The sequence below is a fragment of the Pinus tabuliformis genome, chromosome J (genome assembly GCF_031772625.1).
Source record: "Pinus tabuliformis cultivar Carrire ecotype Pingquan chromosome J, CPIR1, whole genome shotgun sequence".
Taxonomy (NCBI): domain Eukaryota; kingdom Viridiplantae; phylum Streptophyta; class Pinopsida; order Pinales; family Pinaceae; genus Pinus; species Pinus tabuliformis.
In genome coordinates this window covers 1,248,433,172-1,248,451,285 of record NC_142295.1, presented here as the reverse complement: position 1 = coordinate 1,248,451,285, position 18,114 = coordinate 1,248,433,172, and positions in this window count along the sequence as shown.

Genomic DNA, 18,114 nt, shown 5'->3' with positions numbered 1-18,114 from the left:
AGGGGGCCTACAAGCTTGTATAATTTGACATAACTCCCTTGGTGCAACCTCGCAATGGATTGTACCTCAAAATATATTATGCTTATAATTTTTCTATATAGTCACTATGTACATATTATCTAGGTTTTCTAGTGTGTTTGCAATGTGTTTTTGAGATTTTTCTACCGCCTTTTCTTATCTTACATTACATTTAATTTACAAATGTCAGTGTTCCCTCAAATGTATGTTGGTTACGTTGATGGTGCTCGCCATAATACCTAGAAGCTTTCCTCCGCAACATGGTAAATCTATGCTCCTAATGACGAGTTAGTGAGTTTGCAAGGAATTTACATCGGTCACTCAACTAATAATATCGTTGAGTATAACATAGTGATCGAATTATTGTCTGATGCCATTTCACATGGTATTCGTCATTTGGTTATTAGACTTGATTCACAACTCGGGGTGCTACATTTAAATAATGTTTATTCGGTAAGAAGTCCAACTATGTTGTGTATGTTTTTGAGAGTTCACCTTTTAGAGAGACATTTGACTACATTGAATGCCAATATGTCCTAATAAGTCTAAATACATTAATAGATGCATTGGATAATTATGTTTTAGACAGAGATTTGTTCATTTATAAATACAATCACCATCACATATTGTACAGGATAACATAATAAAGTAGAGAACATCCATAGATTAGATATGTAAATAATGTTTGATTTTTACAAAAATTGTGCCTAAGCCACATATGGCTCATGGCCTACAATATCCGAATACATGAAAAAGCCAAAATGTGGCTCTAAAGCCCTAGGTGACTAATCAGGGTGGTGATCACATGACACGACCATACGGGAAACCTTGTGCAACAATTGATTGATTCGAGATGACACCCCTATAATGTATCTCTGTAAATAGAATGGGATATCATCAACCCCAGTATCTAAAACAGGGAAGGTCAAGCCCTCTATATGGTGCTCAAACTTAGCTAATGTCTTTACCAAGTTTGGATCTCCTAACTCCTCCATCTCTACCCCACCGACTCTAACCTGTCCAAATTGTGGTTGTGATCATTGATGGAGTGGGGACATGCCCACTTGTCACATCGACCCAATATCTACATGCAAAACCAATAATTAGTCTCTGAAAATTCATAAAAAACGAAAAAAATATTATAAAAATTAAAAACCAAAAATATCCAAAATGACGATGTTTTTTACCTGTGTCACCCCACTGCTCGTCTCGAGTTAATTTTTTTTTGGATCTCCACATAAATCTGCTCCGGAATAAGGGTAGTTCTCGATCATGATCAACTGCTCTTGCAACCATCTAAAGAAAGTGGGAGTGAACCTCATCATAGGCCTTCCTCTGTGTCGAGCCATCAAGTCTACTCATTGCCTCATGTGATGCTCTCTAGGTCCAGTTAGTTCATGAGATATGCGCTAAGGTCACAATATTGGTACCCTCTGCAAAGAAAATGATACTAGGATAGAGTCACACCCAAAGTTATTTATCCATATAGCCTTTTCCCTATTGAGTTATTCTCTCACATTTACCAAAAGGCCTTCACACCAGTTGAAGCTTATCGGTGCCATGCATTCCAAAGCGTACTGCATCTGAGTCTTGGTAGCCATGTGAGGAGCAATGCTACTAGCTAGTCATGTAATGGTGAATAGGATTATCTTGAGGGGAAGTTCACAAAAATATTTAATCTAACTTTTTCCATCCTTGCTAGGTTAAGCACAAGGTTGACAATGGATAACTATGTAATCTCTCACTGTCTCTCTGCCTCTCCTATAACCAGATCAAGAGATGGGAGCCCCTCTACGTGAAAACCTTGTCAAGAAATAAATGTGTTCACCATCTGTTGTGACAATATGCTTTCCAACCCTGAAATATTTCCAATATATGTCCCACGGTCCTACCAAATCTAATTGAGCCCTCATGCCCAGAATCTTAAAGAACTTTAGCAGCCCATAGTTTCTTAATGCCTAAATTGTGACTGGGTCATTTTCTGCCATCATGTATTGCAATTCATATTCCCTTTTGCTCCATGATAAAACCATTTTCACTTTAGCAAATTCCTGTAAATATCAAGGAAAAGACACATTAGATCACAAATGTATATTCTTTTTGGGGAAATCTAGCTCAAAATTAAACCCTCATTGCACCCATCACACTTACCTTTCTTGGTAAGTGCATTGGGCCGCACTTTTCAGTGTGAATTTAATTGACCCATCACACCTCCTAATATAGGTAGAGTGTGATGCGCCAAGGGTGATTTCCTAAGTTCTAAAAAATCTGAAATTTCCTAAAAAAATGCATGAAATTGAAGATGAAAACTGTGAAAATGATGAGAAAGGACATATCTCTTACCTGGAACTGACAATAATGAAATTAGTCTATAGGATTGGCCGCAATCTTCTGTTGAAGAATCATGGTAAAAGCCACTCAGAGCTCTCTCAACATGGTAAAATGGTAAATGGTAAAAATAAATTTGTTTTACCTATTTTATAGTCAAAATAATCATTATTTTAATATTTTTTAAACTAATTTTACCATATATCATGTATTTTTGATGTTTTTTATGGTGTTTTGAGCAGATTAAATGATGATTGAAGAACATAATGCAGGTTATATATATTGAAATTGTAAATGCAATTCATTTTGATGAATGAGTGCACTTTTATCATTTTTTCGGGCTTGTAAAACTTACAAAAAAGGAACCCCATGGAGTCCCCTTAAGCTCTTTTTCGACTCCCAAAACATGAAAAGATTGTCGAGCACTTATCTTTTCAAGCTCGTTAAAGTAAATGAAAAGACATCCACCTAGTATAAGTTTAACCCTTTTCCGGACTAGATAGGTTATTTACGAAAAATGAACACTTTAGTCAAACATGGCTAAAAGGTTCTCCTCGGTATTGTTTTATTCTTTTTCGGGCATAAGAGAGAAATTTATGAATATGAACCTCTTGGAGTTTTCTTTTTTACCTCTTTTTGGAACTTTTTAAACATGAAAAAGAAGTCGAGTTATACCTTCGCTAGACTCATAAAACATAAACATTGCAGGACTCGTCGAGCATGACGAGACCGAACCACTCCCCAGGGTTCGTTAAAGATACTCAGAATGATTCATCTGAAGGATGAACTTATAGATCAAACATATGTTATCTTCCTCAAGCTTGTCAAAAATAAAGAGGCACTAGCCAGAAATGGTTGGGAAATTGGGAAAACAAGGCATACTATCTATTTATGGCAACGAGTAACTCTTGAACATGCCAATCTCTCACCTCTGTGATTATTTTGGGTTGGGGAAACTGCTTGCCTCTTTGTTGATCACACTTTAATGGAAGACTTCATGATGGGTCTTTGAGTCAATGCTACCAACTCCATATAAGTTTCACCGATATGTTCAAGAGAAAGTCCACCCTCAATTGACATCTTCTACAATACTTTTTAGCCTTCTTTCATGTCTGCCACCCCTAAACTAGATCTGTATCATCATTCTGTCACAAATATTGATACTCGTTTCATGTCATTGATGGGGGATACATCAACACTTTATCCAGGAAATTGATTTAGAAACTCCCTTCAATTCATTGGAACTTAAATACCTCAATGAAAAGTTTCCTCGCTAGATTCTGTGTGGTTTTCAACTTCAGCTCATTCATTCACACCTCATAGATTTCATCTCAAGGAGTACAAAATAGACCTGGGAACCAAGCCTGACTGGAGCATTATGTCTAACATTTTACAGGTCAACACACTCCCCTAGAGAAGCATGTCAAGGAGTACAAAATAGACATGGGGACCAAGTTTGACTAGAGCATTATGTCAAACATTTTGCAGGCTAACCCACTCCCCCCATGAAAAACTTGGCTTGACTTTTTGTCAAGCACGATGTAGGAAAACTTCCCACCCACATGGTCGCTACTCCTTGAGGGCATCATGAGCACAAAGGTCACTAGAGCTAACATGAGTACACCTCTATACTTGTTATACCCCCTTCTATCGAGCCCAACACTTCTAACCTAAAGATGTTGTCCAAAGGTGTGAACCCTTTCAGAATATTTGCTATTGAAAATCTTTGATACCCATCCTTTGTGGGTAGCCACACCGCCATGGCTCCAACCAAGACCAGCGCTGAAGCACAAGAAGGGGTTAATGGTCGGAGCCAATGCTCGACCACATTATTTTGTGACAGTCTACAACCTGAAGATCCTCGCACCTCAAGCAGGTTAGCCTAGTTCCACCTTCATCCGAGACCATGGATGGAGAAAGATTTGTCCATCGCTAAAAGTCCCCATCTACTGCAAATTACAGTGTCTTGGCTTGTGGCGACGCCTTCCTAGGAACAATAAAAAGATAAACCCTAGCTGCTCGCACAACCTCCATGGTTTTCCTTTTGCTAGAGTAATTGACATTATAAATAATTAAATTTAAAATAATAACCCAAACTATTTTTTGTTTTGTTTTAACTAAGATTTATTAATTACTTAACAACTATGCAAAGCAAATATTTTTTTACCATTATTAAATAACATAATATAATTAATAAATATTTTGACATTTTCATTTGTATTTTTTAAATTAAATTTGTTTAAAATTTAATAATTTATTTAAATCTTATAAATTTAAATCATATATATATATATATAATTCAAATATTTTAAAAATTCTCTAAATTCATTTATGTATTTAAAAACATATTTTAAATAATTATTATATAAAATTTATCCACAATCCTGGACATAAATATAAATACAAATATTGTCAAATTACTAAATGTTTGTTTTGAAATTTTAATTAGATAATTTTTTTTGGTCAAATCAATTTTGGTTTTTGCTAGTTAAACTAAATTCCGAAACTTCACCACTCAAACTTATTCCAACCAATCCTATTAAATTATAGACAAATTAAGACCCAAAAATATATCTAAAAAACTCCCAAACATATCAGTAGAATACCTCGATGTTGTGAAGGAATATCAAAAATGCGTACATATGGGACCCACCTCACAACTTAACACTCCACTTGTTTCTTTGCGGTCAGAATTTGTTAAAGATGCGCGAAGAGCGGAACAAAGAAGTGTAAATGGAGCACGCGGATTCTAGAAAATGCTCACGCATACGCATTTTTTTGTTTTGTTTGGTTGTGTTTGGTTAGGAATTAGAAATTTCTAAATTATGGGCGTATATGTTGCCAAATTAACACAGCACGGGTGGGAAAACGTTCTCAAAGCGAAAAAACACGTATATGTTGCCAAATTAACACAGCACATGTGTGGGAAAACTTTCTCAAAGTGAAAAAAACACGTGATGGAAATTTACACCGCACATGTGTGGGAAAAATTTTTCAAAGTGAAAAAAACACGTGATGGAAATTTACACCGGATAGAATCAAAATTTATAGCGTGTTATATTAGATATTTTAATTTTTAGGTGAATTAGATAATTTAATAATTAAAAATGGTTATATATATATATATATATATATTCAAAATTTAAATTTAAATAATTTATTATTTAAGTGTTTAAATAATATTTTATTTATAAAATATAAAGAAAATATTTCCCTCATTTAATGTTAGCTCTGGATTATTAGATAGAAAAATAATGATTTTAATTTCAAGTTTATTAAAAAGATAATTTTTTGAAAACAAAATATCTATTTTTTTTTATAATTAAAATCTGGAAGCTAGAATTATTTTTACAAAACTTCAATAAAACTGGTAGTAGTTTGTGCATCCATTTCTACGTCTACATCTATATTTCTAGTTTCTTCTACATGCCTTTATCACAATTACAAAACACTGATAATTCCCATAGTTTCTAAAGAAAAGATCTAGTATAAACACAAAACAACATAACATATGATAAACATTAAACTGAACTGTACTTCCCAGCTTCCTCGTATTCCACCTTTTCGTATCTTCTCGGGCCTGCACCTGCATCTCCTTCTCCTTCTCCTTCCCAAGACTACAACTGTACGACGACCTCTTTGGGAAACCCTGCTATGATTTCTTGCACCTCGCTAAAGATGTTGTCGCTTATCAACTCCAAGTTGGAGGTCAAAAGATCCGTCTCCATCTTCACAATCCTTCTTTCCAATATGGCCTCCACACTTTCAAACTTGGCATTTATATGCTCGCATTCGCTGCCCAGTCTTTCTCCAGGAGCTCTATGCGATGTGTGAGGAGATCAATCTTGCCCATAAGCAGCTTGAACATAAAATCAGTGGCCCTTTTCCACAGTGCTAAGTCTTCCACCGAGGGCTTCTCAACCTGCACTTTTCGAGACTCCATCACTATATCGTCCCACCCTATATTGTGTTCACACCAGCGCTCTCCGCTTACCATATATTTCAAAGGGGGATGCATCCATTTATAAACCGTGTTTTCCTTCTCCTCCATCATCTCTACTCATGCCATGATCACCTGCAAATCCTCGATTTGGAGGCCCATTAAATAGTTTTGTTGTCTGATGGATCTTCCGAACCACCCCTGTAGCCAATTCCCCGGTGATTGAGATGTTGGCCATCGTTTCACCATTAAATCTTCTCTATAATCTACAGGCCCAATTCCTTGCTGAAATGATGGGGACGTTGCTCTCTTTATGAGATTAAATGATACCTTATGCGAGTGAGCAAAGAGAATGTCCTTGGGATCCTCAAAGACTCCATGCATTAATAACATACCTCCCTTACCTCCATTACACCATATTTCTTGCCAAACTGCCACAAATTCGCACACCTTCCAACCCTCTACCTGATCGAGGGAGACTTTAAATTCTCCATCCGACATTTTCCTATGGAATTGGGATGAGGCCAATTGTCCTCCCATGTGTCTCACAATCGCTCTCACCCAAATATACCCCATGTTTGCCATACCATTGGCTATAGAATTGAGGTGACGAAAAATATGAAACAATTCATAATTTTCGAAATTTTCCAATTGATATTCAATTCTTAATAAAAGGGTTGTTTTTGGTTCCATTTGTTTTGCATGGATAGGAGTAAACATCTTTATGATTAATAGGCAATCTCCAATCACTTTTATTTTTTTTATCTCCAGAGATAGAGTTAGATCCAACCCTTTCCACATTGCTAATAATTCAGCTTTATTGTTTGTTGCTACTCCTAAACTCCACGCGTATTTTATTTTGACTTGTTCTTCGAGGAAATATAATACCCGTCCCACTTCTACTGCCCCTAGATAATTTTTGAAAAATTATTAATAAAAAAAATCAAAATAACAAGATGAAATAGGTTAACATTCATTTAAATGCAATACAAAATAATAACCCATACACATATATAACTTAAATAAAAAATTTAATTATAAATTTCATAGTAAGGGAAAAAGATTTTATACAAGAAAATTTTACATTATTGATAATCATACTTTAAATAAAAATTAAATAATATATATTATAAAAAAATAAAATTATTTTTTAATAATACTTCTAAAATAAATATCTAAAATATAATAGTAATTTATAATATTATTATAATGAATATTAATAATTAAATAATTTATTGTCTATAGGGTTTTGCCCTTTGTTAAATCAATTCTACATGTTAAGTCATTTGTTCAGGACTATTCGTATTATTCTTGAACATAACATGATGTAGTGCCACCCTTACCTTAAAGAAAAATATAATTAAAAAAATTATTTAAATGATTAATACTAAGTTACTAAAAAATTATTTTCAATTTTAAATTAAATATTTTTTAAATAAATTTAAATTTAAAACGAAAATTAAAATATTTTTTTAATAAATAAAAATTTAAAATGAATTTTTAATATAAATAATTTAATAAATTGATAATTAAAATTGGTCCAAATTAAAATTCATTAATAAAAACACAAATTTGATTTTATTTGTAAAACCAGACATATATTTATAATATGGAAATGAATATGATTAATCTTTTAAAATCAAAATAGTGTAGCATTATAATTCTAATGATAATAGATTAGGTTATTTTAGAGTTACGATATTCAATACAATTGTGATATTTCAACATTAGAGTATTATTTTATTTTTGATTTTTTAATTATCATATTTGCATTTTTTGTAATTGTTGATTTAAAACGGATACAAGATGTTGTGGAACATCATCAAATATTTATATGGTTTAAAAAGATATGATATTTAAAACAAAGTTTAACAAATATTTATATTGTTTAAAAAGATACGATATCTAAAAATATAATTTAAAACAAAATTTAATAAAAAAATAATTAAATAATAATAATGCAGAAATAATGAATCATGGCACTCCAATAAGAATAAAAACACCCGACCTTACATGTAAAATAATGCTAACAACACTTTCACCACACAATATGATTTTACAAATTCTACCTTCAAATCTTGATTTGTTACGGTAGAAATTGAAATTATGTTCTTCTTAATACCAAACATCATATGGATTTAACACATCTATTTGGTAAAGTCACATATACATCACCATTCCCTTTAATTTGGTGTGATTGATCATCACCACCAAATATATTTGCACCATTATTAGTTTCATGAAAAATTTCAAACCATTGATTATTACAAGAAATATGGATGGAGGTTCCAAAATCAACAAGCCATGCACTTTAATAATCTATTTTAATAGACAATGCAACGTTTGAAATAAGCAATCTAATATTTTTTAATTCATCATTCATTGTTTCTCCTCTATCAACAAAATGACCAATGTGCCTTTTGTTTTGCTATTTGGACTCATGATACTTCTTTTTCATAGAATATCTAGAATATTGTCAAAAGCTACTTTAATAATAACATTTAACTCTAGGGTCTATGCATGGAGCTAGGTTACACTTGTTGGCAAAGCGAGGGTATGTTTTAGTGGAAAAGGGAAGCTCAATCAAGCCATTTTAAATGCTTGACCGATCAATTTTTAAGCGTTGGATCAAGTTTTTAAACAAACCCTCAATCGAATTAATGTGTAACTTGAGTTAAGAGCTTGATTGAGATTTAGGGATCGATCGAGCGTTAGGGCTACATCAAGCGCTAGGGCTCAACAAAACCCTTATTTCTTATTGAAAAACCTGGTAGCGGTTGGTGCACAATTACTTTTTAAATGGCTCGTTCGAGGATTTCTTTAACCCTCGATCAAGTTATTTTAATTTATAACTCAAGCGCTTGATCGAGATACTAAGGTCCTAAAAATCGCAAATTTAACACCCTTTTTGCAGATTTATCTGCAACATCATTTTGTACCCTAACGGATTTAAGCCAGAATTTGTCCTAAAGTGGCAAAATTGATCATGTTTGATTTGTGAAAGAATCCTCTAGCCAATGGCATATGAGTTTGACACTTTCGAATTCATATGATATTTTTCATCTAATTTCTTTTAAACAATATGATTGGAGTTGGAGCTAAAGCTTGCAAATGGGGAGAAGAAGAGACTCTACATTCGTTTCCAAGTAAGTCTTTCCCCATATTACAAATTTCTCTAAGGAAGGCAAAGTGATTTTGTCTTTTTTGTTTCTAGATTAGGCCATTAGGTCTAGGGAGTTTTCTTCTATTCGCAGAAGGAAATCATCCAGAAAACAACTTGGCAACCATAGTGGTGAACAATATGTTCTTTAGTGGTTTCCTTTGTCTAGTATGTTAGGACATCTTAAAACAACTCATTTTGACTTTTTCAGATAGTTATTGGACCTAGGAAAGTATAATTTCGAGCTTGGTTAGGTTTATTTTTGCGTGTTTTAAGAAAATTCGGCCCAACACACTTTTTGTTTTGTGACAGAGAGACCCAATGCGCTTGTCTCTATATATGGGTGGGATGAATCACACTGGTTGCTATATATGACATGTGATGACCCTTGTAAATGATTTTTGTTTGCATTTCCTTGCCTTGCTTTGAATTCTATTTTTCTTGCAATGCCTTCCCGAGTCTCTAGTCTATTCAAGGTCTCTGTGAAGCCAATTGTTTATTTGGAATTAAGTTTGATTTCCTTTTGATAAGAGTTTGCTTCATTTTTGTTTCTTCTTGTCAATTAGGGTTTCCAATCATTTGGCTTGGTTATTTATTTGTTAAATACTTTCATGTCACAACTCTAATCTATGTGAATGTTTTTGTTTCAATAATCTAGCCATATTTCATTTTTTATTGCATTGAAGATTGAAAAAGAAAAAGAAAATTCCATTTCTTTATGCATTAAGGCTTGAATATTTACATTGGAATACTGAAAGTTGAAGATCTTGTTTGGAAGTTCTTTTTTGTTGCATCATTGTTTGAAACTTCTTCCCTTATATTAGATAGATGTTCATTAAATGAAAAGAGTTCATTTTTCTCATGCTAGTTGCATTCTAGGAGTTCAAGTGAATTCGTTTCGAGCCTTGAAACTGAAACCTTAATCAAGATCAACATTAAAATTTATTAATTAACCTAAGGACTATTTGGAACATTAATGACACATTTAGTGGTCTAGGCTAGAAGATGTGTTTTAGCGCCATTAAACGTAGGATCTATCATTACTTGTCAGCATTACATCCCGAGGATGGTTGGTTTTCCACGTACATCAGAGTATATTGGAAATTTTTTTCCATGTATCTTTGGGTATTTAGTACGACGCTCCTCATACATATGATTATATTAGAATAACCCCATCGTACGGTTACACATTAGATAACATTACTACAGATTGTGCTTCCACATACCTCTAGGCATATTTTGGAAGTCCCCACTAGGTTACAATCCAGCCATAGGTAACCAATTCAGCTGCTTTGTTAACTATGATACACCAAACACAACATTCAGGGAGATTGCCTGCATGTACTTAACCATATATTGTAGTTCACTGTGGTAAACCTTTTATGCCTAGTTACGCCTTTTCTATTTTTATTTATGTTTTCAATTTCTAAAATCAATTAATTGGGTCAATAGAAAATGATGAAGTCTTCAGGTCAATCCAATCTGAAGTTTTCTCCTACTATGACCAATCAAAGTCCCTCTCTTAATTATGATATTAATATTGTTCAATCTAATAAAGGGAAATTTTAACAAGCGGGAAGTAAAAAGAAGGGTAAAGGAAAGAATAAACAAGAAAACCCTCCCCAGGACAAACAAAAAAATTAGTCTCTCGACGAGAAACACAAGTTGCGTTATCCTCGTCTCATCTGTAATGAAAAGCATTTCACCAAGGATTGTCCACATCAAGCAGAAATTAATTGATTTTTGAAATTTGCATTTACTACACCTATTGTGTTAATTGACCCTTTCCTGAACCAGGAGACGAATATGGTTTCAAAAAACCCATCCTCCTCTTCCCAAGTATCGATGCTAGAAGCTACGCGAAATAAATACTACGGTAATTTGAATCCTTCAAATGGAAAGGCTACTGACCAACCTTCCAGTTCAACTCCACCTAAGTCTGGTCCTCTACAAATTGAGAAACAAGTTGTTGAACTAACAATTAAACCTACTCCCAAGGGAATTATTCATAAATCGTCATTTAACCCTCATGCGAAAGCCACAAAGAATTATAACATAGTTGGGGATTTGGCTCAAGCTCCTTCAACTATGTTAACTCTCTAAGTTTTATAGAATTGTCCTGCTCAGAAGAAGTACTTGTTAGTAGAAATTGGAGGAGTGGATCCTTCATATTCAAGCCTTGTTGTGTTTAATCACGAGAAATATACACCTAAACTTCCACCTCAACTTGCATTCATGATTTAAGTTGTGGCTAGGGGAAAAAACATCTTCTGCACGGTCGTGAATGAAGGTGCCTCTACTTGTATCATGCCAATTTCATGTTGGAAATATTTAGGTTCTCCACTGCTTATCCAATCACCAACAACCCTTAAATCCTTTGACAGAAGAGGTTTCAAACCTTATGGGATATTAAACTCATTGCAAGTGGAATTAGCAGGTAAGAAAGCCTCAGTAGAAGTTGAAGTCATTGATGGACCGTTAGATTATAACCTCTTACTAGGCCATACTTGGTTTTATGCTATGGTAGTTGTAGTCTCGTCCTATTTTCGAATGATTTCTTTCCCTCATAAAGGGGGCATTATGGCTATTAATCAACTTGTTTCCTTTTTCATTGTTGATTCCCAAACTACTCGTAATATACTGCTCATGGTTAAAACCCTACTTCCTTATGATAATGTTGGAGTAGGATTACTAAAAGATTCATCCTTAATGAGAACTTTCGTGCTCCCTCCCCTTGACATTCCTACTAAAGTTGCTTCAAATAATATTACTTCATCTAATACTATTCCTTATAATCCTTGGATAGTACCTGACAGTTCCAACATCGACTCTTTTGCTGATCGTATGCTACTCAGTCCCATTGAATTAGCTTATGAGGTTATTCGTTTGGCCTGTCCGATCGTTTTTGAAAAAAAAGACTTAGTAAACTTGGTTGATTGTCCCTCTCAAGATTCAAATTTAGTTTCCAACTCTAAATCTTTCGACAACATATTTACCATCGACAAAAGAATCATGGTGATCATGATGTCAGATGAGAAACTTTGGGACAATAATCATCGTCTTTCCTTTCCTCAACCAGAAATTCTTGAGAATTTTTTCAAGGCTTTTTCTCACCTAATATTAATAAGGAACACATCATATTCCCATCTCCATTCATGAGTTTGATTTTGAGAAGAATATGATGAATATCAAGGAAACCATTCTCCTCAACATCTTGATTAAACCCGAAATTGTTGAAAATGTCCACATAGGTGCCTCTTGTTCTCTAGATGAGATTAAAATTTACAAGGCCTTGTTTCAAGAATTTTGTGATGTGTTTTATTGGAACTATGAACAGATTCCAGACATTGATCCAAACATTGTGGTGCATGAAATTAAAACGTATTTGGATGCCGAACCTGTTCGACAATGTCTACATCCGGTCCACCCTAAGGAAGTTGTTGCCATTAAAGCAGAAGTTGATAAAATTTTGTGTGCTAGTTTCATTTATCCTATTCCTTTAACTAATTGGGTCTCGAATATAGTTCCCATAATGAAGAAATAGGGTACGATCTGAATGTGTGTCGATTATCAGGATATTAACTGAGCTTGTCCCAAAGAAAATTACCCAACCCCTTTTATCGACCAAATTGTTGATGATTGTGTTGGAAGTAAAATTTTATCATTTATCGATGGATTCTCTAGCTAAAATCAGATAAACGCACTCCATTCATACCAACATAATACTGCATTCATCTATCCATGGGGTGTGTTTTCTTATCAAAAACTTCCTTTCAGCCTTAAGAATGCAGGAGCAACTTTCCAATGGGAAATGAACTACACTTTTCACGACATTAATCATATCATGCAACCATACCTTTATAATTTTCCTGCCCATTCTAAACGTTGTGAAGACCATCCAATGCACTTTAGATAAATATTCTTACGATGCCAACAATATAACATATGATTAAACCCACAAAAATGTGTCTTTTGTGTTCAATTTGGTCGACTTCTAGGATTCGTTGTATCCAAGCAATGGATTTTTATTGATCCCCTGAAAGTCCAAGCAATTATTTATTTGTCTACTCCTTCCATTATCATTTAGTTACAATGCCTGCAAGGGAAGGCTCATGTTCTATGATGTTTAGTTTCTAATTATGCAAAACTTACCAAAGGATTTACTCGTTTATTGAAAAAAGGGGTTTCCTTTCATTGGGATGATACAACTCAAAAGGATTTTGATGCCTTGAAAGATGTATTAGACCATGCATCATTATTATATCCCCCTGATTATCATCGAGACTATTTCCTGTATCTTGCTGCGGCCGTTACCTTTATCTCTATCATATTGGTACAAGAAGATGACTTAGGTGACAAACACCATATTTATTACTTGAGTCGTAATTTGACCAATACTAAAGCCAGGTACTCTCATGTTGAAAGTTAACTTTGGAAGTTGTGCAAGCTATTGAAATATTTCACCACTATATTCTTCTTCGCAAGACTCTTGTGGTTTCTGATTGCAACCTTATGACCTACGTCCTATCACGTCAATTTCTAGGGGGAAAATACTTGAAGTGGATTGTTATCTTCCAAGAGTTTGATTTGGAGTTCATTAAATCCAAGTCTAAGAAATATTTAGTCTTTGTCAAACTGATACGCGACCTTCCCTATCCTGAGGCAGAATCAACAACTAACAATGTTCTCCCTGATGAAACATTGTTTTTGATTGACTTCTTTGATCCATGGTATGGAGATATCATCATTGATCTTTAGACCCAAACTTTCCAACCTGAAACCACTCATTCCAATCAACGTCGAATTCGATATCAGGATCACCATTATATCATAAGTGATGACACTCTTTATCATCGTGGTGTCGATATGATCTGTCAACGGTGCCTCACTCATGAGGACGCCGAGAAAGATTTTAATGATTGTCATGCTGGAGCGTGAGGTGAACATATGTCTAGATATGCTACAGCTCAGAAAATATTACGCGTAGGTTACTTTTGGCCAACTATGTTAAGAGATTGTATCTTAGCGGTCCAAAAGTGTCACACATGCTAGAGTTATAACCGTAAAGCCCGTGTTGCACCTGCTCCATTGCATTTAGTTTTTGTTGTTGGACCCTTTTCCAAGTGGGGTATTAACTTCATGACTTGTAACCCTCACTCGGTTCAGGGGCATGGTTACATAATCATTGCACTAGATTATTTTACTAAATGGGCCAAAGTGATGCCTACCTATGACAACAATGAAAAAAATGTTGAATTATTCATATCTAAACACATTATTGCAAGGTTTGGTGTACCACAAGCTATATTCATGGACTATGGTAAACATTTTTGCAATTACATGATGTTTGAATTGATTCCCAAGTTGGGTTTATGACATGATAACTCAACTCCCTACTACCCACAAGCAAATGGCTATAAGCATAAACCATCAATAAGGTCTTGAAAACAATGCTTCAACACATGGTAGGGATTCATCAAATGAATTGCCTACTATTCTTTTTTCAGCTTTGTGGACATACTGTACTTTTTTCTGAATTGCAATTGGATTCACACCTTTTCAGTAGGTGTATGTTCTCGAAGTTGTTCTTCCAATTGAATCTGAAATTTCATTGTTGAGACACTTCTCACCGCTACCTTCACTGAAGAATAATTCTTTTGGCACTTAGATTTTCTAGGTGAGACTCGACACGATGACTAACGAGGCTAAGAAAAAAGGTATCAAAGCACAATTTGACCAAAATGTGAAACCTCATGTCTTCTCAGGAGGTGATCTAGTTCTTTTGTAGGACTAAGAAGCCAATACATTAGGAGTTGGGAAATCAAACCAATGTGGTTAGGTCCATATATAATTAAACATGTAATGGTGAAGGGGGCCTACAAGCTTGTATAATTTGACATAACGCCCTTGGTGCAACCTCGCAATGGATTGTACCTCAAAATATACTATGCTTATAATTTTTCTATATAGTCGTCACTATGTACATATTATATAGGTTTTCTAGTGTGTTTGCAGTGTGTTTTTTAGAGTTTTCTACTGCCTTTTCTTATCTTAGATTACATTTAATTTACAGATGTCAGTGTTCCCTCAAATGTATGTTGGTTACGCTGATGGCGCTAGCCATAATACCTAGAAGATTTCCTCCGCAACATGGTAAATCTATGATCCTAATGACGAGTTAGTGAGTTTGCAAGGAATTTACATCGGTCGCTCAACTAATAATATTATTGAGTATAACATAGTGATCAAAATATTGTCTGATGCCATTTCACGTGGTATTTGTCATTTGGTTATCAGAATTGATTCACAACTCGGGGTGCTACATTTAAATAACGTTTATTCAGTAAGAAGTCCAACTATGTTGTGTATGTTTTTGAGAGTTCACCTTTTAGAGAGACATTTGACTACATTGAATGCCAATATGTCCTAATAATTCTAAATACATTAATAGATGCATTGGATAATTATGTTTTAGACAGAGATTTGTTCATTTATAAATACAATCACCATCACATATTGTACAGGATAACATAATAAAGTAGAGAACATCCATAGATTAGATATGTAAATAATGTTTGAGTTTTACAAAAATTGTGTCTGAGCCACATATGGCTCATGGCCTACAATATCCGAATACATGAAAAAGACAAAATGCGGCTCTAAAGCCCTAGGTGACTAATCAAGGTGGTGATCACATGACACATGACTGTACGAGAAACCTTGTGCAACAATTGGTTGATTCGAGATGACAACCCTATAATGTATCTCTGTAAACGGATTGGGATATCATCAAACCCAGTATCTAAAACAGTGCAGGTCAATCCCTCTATATGGTGCTCAAACTTAGCTAATGTCTTTACCAAGTTTGGATCTCCTAACTCCTCCATCTTTGCCCCTGTGACTCTAACCTGTCCAAATTGTGGTTGTGATCATCGATGGAGTAGGGACATGCCCACTTGTCACACCGACCCAATATCTACATGCAAAACCAATAATTAGTCTCTGAAAAATAATAAAAAACAAAAAAAATATTATAAAAATTAAAAACCAAAAATATCCAAAATGACGATGTTTTTTACCTGTGTCACCCCACTACTCATCCCGAGTTAATTTTTTTTTTTTGATCTCCACATAAATTTGCTCCGGCATAAGGGTAGTTCTCGATCATGATCAACTGCTCTTGCAACCATCTGAAGAAAGTGGGAGTGAACCTCATCATAGGACTTCCTCCATGTCGAGCCATCAAGTCTACCCATTGCCTCATGTGAGGCTCTCTAGGTCCAGTTAGTTCATGAGATATGCGTTAAGGTCACAATATTGGTACCCTCTGCAAAGAAAATGATACTAGGATAGAGTCGCACCCAAAGTTATTTATCCATATAGCTGGTGAGCTCCAGTATTGTAACAATAATGCTACAACTCCTGGGGCTTCCTGTCTCTTAATTTTATCAACCCGGTAGTTCGTACAAACTTGGAAGCGGCGGTGCTATATGCACAAGTACTAGCTCTTGTCGCAGCTGTCACTTGGTCAGCTGGCACAAGTCCGCTAGGGCTCAAGCCAACTTCTATAGGCTCTCAGAAGAAGCTTGCTAATTGATGGACGAAAGCTAATCTCAAAGGAAAGCTACTTTACTTGACAAAAATGAACTGAAAGCAAATCAAAGCATGTAAACCTAGGAAACCCTAATTTAACTAGACTGACCTCTACAATGCAAGGAATGTAAGTGAAACTTCTACCAATGCTGTCATTACCTCTAATAAGTGAGAATGCATGGATCTAAACTACTTGCATTATGAAAGTTATGTTTTTGTATTTTTCCTTTAAGTATGTGGAATGATTGTGATCTTGTGCTAACTAGGGTTTGGTTGTGCAGATGGGATGGAGAAGGAAGGAAAGCGTGGGATAGGTTGGGGAGGCTAGGAGAGGTTCCTAGGGATCCTTAGCATCCATCCATAGAGGTTCCTCGCATTCAGATGCTCAGCAACCGAGAGAGTGGCCTTCTACAGGATGGTTGTGGAGGATCCTACAGGATACTCTGTTTTCTACAGGATAGTCCTGTAGGTCTTCTACAGGATGTTTACGAATTGGATTTTTGAGGATGGATGGTTGATGGAAGATGCATGGATGGTTATGGAGGTAGGATGGGGGTCTGAAGTGACCTAGGAACTGATGGATGGAGTGATGAGATGATAGGTGGAAGGCTGACTTGGCTTGAAGGTAGTTGAGACAACAATGGGGAAGAAGGTACGGTTACTTGGCAAAAGAGAAGATGGGAGATGAGGGAACAGACTTGGTGATGGAGTAGCTGATCTGAACGAGGCTCAAATGAATGAGGAGGTGATGAAGGTGATAGAGATGCCCTGCACAATGCTTATTCAGACAAATCAATGAATTCTTGCAAACAAACCAAGTCCTAGCTAACTCAATCCAACTGTTAATGAATGAGTAAACAGCAGCCTTGTTTGAAAAGAGAACCATATACATCACATGAGAAAGAACATGCCGAAGGATCTAAATGCATACAAAATCCTACCAATCTATTATAAACATGAGAAGCTACTTGAACCATCAAAAGAAACCTAAGTAACAAAGCACGAATTAAATCTAAAGAGCAGATTTTATTTCAAGAACGCAGCAAACACATAAGGATAAACAAGGGAGGTACTG